The sequence below is a fragment of the Argopecten irradians genome, chromosome 15, assembly GCF_041381155.1.
Source record: "Argopecten irradians isolate NY chromosome 15, Ai_NY, whole genome shotgun sequence".
Classification (NCBI taxonomy): Eukaryota; Metazoa; Mollusca; class Bivalvia; order Pectinida; family Pectinidae; genus Argopecten; species Argopecten irradians.
The window spans coordinates 9432762-9438458 of NC_091148.1; positions in this window are offsets into that span (position 1 = coordinate 9432762).

The following is a 5697-nucleotide window of genomic DNA, read 5'->3' on the forward strand; positions in this document are numbered from 1 at the left end:
CTATTGATACCATACAAATATGCTATCCAATACATAGGTTCAGAGACAAAGTAATTTATATGAAAATAGTAGCCTAATTGACCTTTTTGACCTCGCATCTATTGCCGTTTAAGGCCCGGGGGTCAGCCCTATCATTTGTACAATTTCAAATCCCAACCCTATAAGGATGCTACCATTGCATTATAAGTGCTGTTCCATTCTTAGTTGCAGAGAAGAAGTCGTTTTATATGGAAATAGCTAAATTGACCCCTTTTGACCCCACCCTTCAGGCTCCTGGGGGGGGGGGGGGGGGGGGGGGGGGGTCTGCCCCATCATTTGCAAAATTTTGAATCCAAACCCTTTAAGGATGTAACCATTGCATTATGAGCGCAATCCCATGTTAAGTTGCAGAGAAGAAGTCATTTATATGGAAATTGACCATTTTTCGACCCCGCCCCTCAGGCCCCGGGGGTCAGCCCTATCATTTGCTCAATTTGGAATCCCCAGCCTACAAGGATGCTACCATTGCATTATGGGTGCTATACCATGCTTAGTTGCAGAGAAGAATTCATTTATAAGGAAATAGCCAAATTGACCCCTCCCCTCAGGCCCCGCGGGGGTCAGCCCTATCATTTGCACAATTTGGAATCCCCACCCTATAAGGATGCTACCATTGCATTATGGGTGCTATACCAGTGCTTAGTTGCAGAGAAGAATTCATTTATAAGGAAATAGCCAAATTGACCCCCTTTTGACCCCGCCCCCTCAGGCCCCTGGGGGGTCAAGCCCTATCATTTGCACAATTTGGAATCCCCACCCTATAAGGATGCTACCATTGCATTATGGGTGCTATACCGTACTTAGTTTCAGAGAAGTCGTTTATATGGAAATAGCCAAATTGGCCCCCTTTTGACCCCCCCCCTCTCAGGCCCCCGGGGGGTCAGCCCCATTATTTGTACAATTTTGAATCCCCACCCTATAAGGATGATATCATTTGCATTATGGTGCTATCCCATGCTTGGTTTCAGAGAAGAAGTCGTTTATATGGAAATAGGCCAAATTGAGCCCTTTTGACCCCGCCCCTCAGCCCCCCCCCCCCCGGGAGTTCAGTCCCATCATTTGTATGCCAATTTTTGAATCCCCACCCTATAATGATACTACAATTGCATTATGAGTGCTATCTCATGCTTAGTTTCAGAGAAGAAGTCGTTTAAATCGAAATAGCCAAATTGAGCCCTATTTGACCCCGCCCCTCAGGCCCCCGGGGGGTCAGCCCCATCATTTGTACAATTTTGAATCCCCACCCTATAAGGATGCTACCATTGCATTATGGGTGCTATACCGTACTTATTTTCAGAGAAGTCGTTTATTATGATGGAAATAGCCAAATTGACCCCTTTTGGCCCCGCCCCCTCAGGCCCCCGGGGGGTCAGCCCCATCATTTGTACAATTTTCAGTTAGTAGCCCATAAGGATGCTACCAAGTCAAATTTTATTGAAATCCAGGAACCAGCGGGTTATGGAGAAAGAAGTCGATTGTTGACGGACGTCGAGACGCTGCGGTATCCCATAAGCTCACCTCGGTCCTTTGGACGGTCATGTGAGCTAATAAATATATGTTGATCATTATTATTATATTATGAAAAAATTCCACAACATTATCAAGAGCTGGACACCACTACGACCCAGCAATGGACCAATGTTGCCTAGGATGCTTTAGCTTCACGCAGCTCTTTTTGGTACTTTCCGGTCTACTTCAAAGCGAAAACATCGATGATATTCATGACTTCAGTGTACTTCTCTCTTCATATTTTTGAGCTATGCTCAGCATTAAATGAAGGGTATTAGCTGTATTTGCCTTTTGAAAGATCCGCGAATCCCACAAATATCAGAGTAACGAATATTCTTACTCCGACCTTTCTCAATAATTCGTGAATTACTCGACAGATACTATCTTTACTACGGGATAGCTCGTTACAGTCAGCCCTAGAGGCAGGCAGGCTAGCAATTCTAACGCCCTACCTGCAGGAAAAGTCCTCTGTTACTAGTTCTGGATTTCTAATTACAACCAAGAAACCATATTCTATTCTTTTCCCTTTTCTCGCAAACAATTTTAACAGTTCTATTACATCCACATTTTTTTTTTCACCCTCTACTAATTAACAGTCCATTTTCCATATTAATCCGAAGATATTTAACACCACAGAAACAGCCATCCATCAGTGGTAGGAACCAGCCTTTCTTTACTATATGGACCAATCCAGTTGACTCTAGACAACATCATACATGCCTGCATGCAAACCACGACGTGATGAACCCACAGTGCCTTTCACCAACATAACTGTGGCCGAAACATCACATACAACTCCACAAACAAATGAAGACAATCAATCATTCACAACTATACACACTTCATGAGATAGTCTCCAGGGGTATAGAATGATCGGAACCCTTGGAGTATCGAGGAGTATCGCGGATCCCGTTGGTAGGAGGCTGTTATTATAAGTTATACAGTCAAACCTCGATGTATCGAAGCTAACAAGGGACCATCAGAGAAACTTCAAAAACATCGAGACTTCGAAACTAAACAATTCGTGGGTTGAAACTTATGACCTATGTTTTTTTGTTTTTAGCATGACCAACTGTGGTAGTTGTGTGTGTACATGTCGTCTCCGTTCCGTAAACTTTATAATCATTGTATTTACCACAAGCAAAATAAAATAAAAACAAAGTATGCAATTAATCACATGTATTGCTATCGTTAGCAATCACATACTATGTATATTATAAACAAGACTTGCGTGATACTATAGGCCTAACCCATGTACAATTGTTCGTTTGGTGACTCAAAAAAAATTTAAGCGATGCTTAATATTACAGAATGAATATAAAAAACGAAAACATGTTGTAACAAGAGGGCCCAGAGGGCCTGTATCGCTCACGCCAGGCTGGTTTGTAATGCCAAGTAATGTTCTGAAGTACAGGTTCATCTGTTTCTTTTCTGAAGGAATTTTAATATTCACCTCTAAATCCCCTATTGGGCCCACCCCGCATCCTGACCACTCATGGGGTCAGAGCCAAAATTTACACAAGTTCTGTTCCCCTCCCCCAAGGATGTTTGTGGCCGAATTTGGTTACATTCCAGGCAGGAACTCTATGACAAGTAGCGATTTAAAGGATTTACCTCTATTTTCCCCTATTGGGCCCCGCCCCGTCAACTGCCGCTGGGGGATCAAGTTTGTTTGTTTGTTTGATTTATTAAACGTTCCTATGTTACTCAGCTAGTAGTGATTTAAAGGGTCATGTAAGGACGGACGCCGGCGCCGCGCCATGCCATGACAAAAACAAAACAACCGGGTATCGGCCTCTGATGTAGTGATAATTAATTATCTTGATGATATCAAGCTAGCGAACAGAAGCTGCTCATAATCCCATATTGTCCGGCGAAGAGGGGGGCCGTCCGAAGCGAGACAGCTAGGTGTGACAGAGCATTGCCTGCGGACTTGAATCGGGGCGAACACCTTGATCTGTACAGGGTAAGTTTTTAAGTTCGAATCATCGAGGTGTACAGTGTCACCTGTGATTCCATACCACAAATGGATGCAGTGAAAAAAAGTTCGAATACAAAATCGAGAACTTCGATTTCATACATGGGTTAGTTAGTAATGTTTATATAGTGAACGAAATTCCCAGGGACCAGACATAAAGTACCGCATACAGCGAGAAATTCGACTTTCATCGAGGTTCGAGGTTTGACTGTAATATGTGAACTTGAACAAATGATTGGTTATATATATACTAATCAAATCTTTAAACTTTTGAATGGCAATACTTATTTTCAACAAATGCTAAAAAACTGTTGCTTTGATTCATGTTCCGCCCAGATGAAATCGAGGGCAACTCTGCGACCGGGTTGCGGTAACAAACCTGGAAATCGATTTGTTTGTTTGTTTGGATTAATAAACGTCCTAATTAACAGCTATGGGGTCATCTGTAAAGAACGCCCTCCCATGCCTGCGGTATGTGTTGCGTGCATGTTTGTGCGAGGTGCGTGTTTTGGGGGACTGCGGTATACTTATATTTGTGACTTCTTCGAATAGTGGAACTGTTGCCATTTTTTAAAACGTGGCGTATAACACTGAAGCATGCCGCCGAAGACACCAAGGTCAACACACCAAACATCCCCGAGTCACCTCCATCATTATACTGACATCCGATAAATCAAGGAAAGAAGTAGTTGTGTGGCTAAGTAAATACTTCAATGACAGCTACTGACGACACAAATGTTTTTTGTGTGTATGTTTTTCTCTTATCTGACTCTTATCTGACCGTAAACAGAGTAGCCAGGAAGGACTCTCGTTTACCTGTCTGAGACCTAGACACAGAGTACTGAATGGAGGATACGTTATCAAGATTTCATATTATCTATGAGAATTATGCCCTTGGTCTATCGAGTTATATTGCCTCCTATTCTGGGAGAACATTTTAAAAATCAAAGTACTGAAAGTACTAAATGGCTCGGTCTCGATATTAGTGAGGAATATATTTCTAAGGTCAATACTACTGTAGTTTTGTACAATAAGAAATAAATTTGGCTGGTGTTTCCTTCCAGTTTGGACTTTTGAGGATTCCTTGGACACCAAAGTGTAAAATAAGAGACACATACTAAAATCTTGGAAGCCCATTCTAATATTTCCTATGATGTTATATGTCAAATGATTTTATAACACCTTTAGCATTTTCCTTGTTAATTTGATGTTAATGAAAATATCCATTCTTAATGACTATTGTCATCAAGTTCCTGGGACCACAGTATCAGTTAACATGTATTGTTTTGCAGCAGAGAAAGACAAGGGGCATACTTTTCTATGCCAAAATGTCTTAAATATAGAATATGTCTGTCCTCTAGAAGACTTATCAATATCACCATGTGATTTTTGAATAAATTGGTCAATTGGTATACTTTTAACAAGTTTGTAATTATTCTTTTGTAAAACAGCAAGTTGATTGATATACATTGTATCCGAACTTCAATTCAAACCGGATAACTTGTTAGCTCACCATAGACCATGAAATTGTTTGTACACTTTCTTAACTTCAGGATCGTTTTACAAAATTACAAATGAATTTTTCTACAACATTTTTTATTGTTCTGAAATCTCCCATATCCTCTGTTATTGATGTTAAATGTAAAATCTGTCTGACCCCACCTTTACATGTGAATCAAATGATTTTCAGTTAGTAAGGATGATACAGTGAATTAGATGATATCATTCCTTTTTTTTCAGTTAAGACAACAATAACATACGATTTTTTTGTTGGTTCAGCAGTGGTTTTTCCCTTACTTGTAAGAAACGCTACTACTATTCATTTATTGATCTGTAACTAGATATTGTAAATCAATGTCTTAATATAATCTAATTTAGATCTAGATCTCAGATTACGCTATATACTGGTGATTGTGTTAGGTATACCCCAAGTTACGTCTTGAGAATATCAGACAGTTTTTAGATATCTTTTTCTGATTATTAGAGTTCATAGATTCTCATGTGTTGATTGCAATATTTGTTTATAATTACATTGTTAAAATGCTACTTGTTGTACGACCCATTCAGAGTAATTTACTAGATGATCATAACATTGTTATATGGGCATTAATTAGGTATGTAAGATAAAGGTTGAGGATAAATTCGGCAATAGTCTTACTACGCCGTTAAAA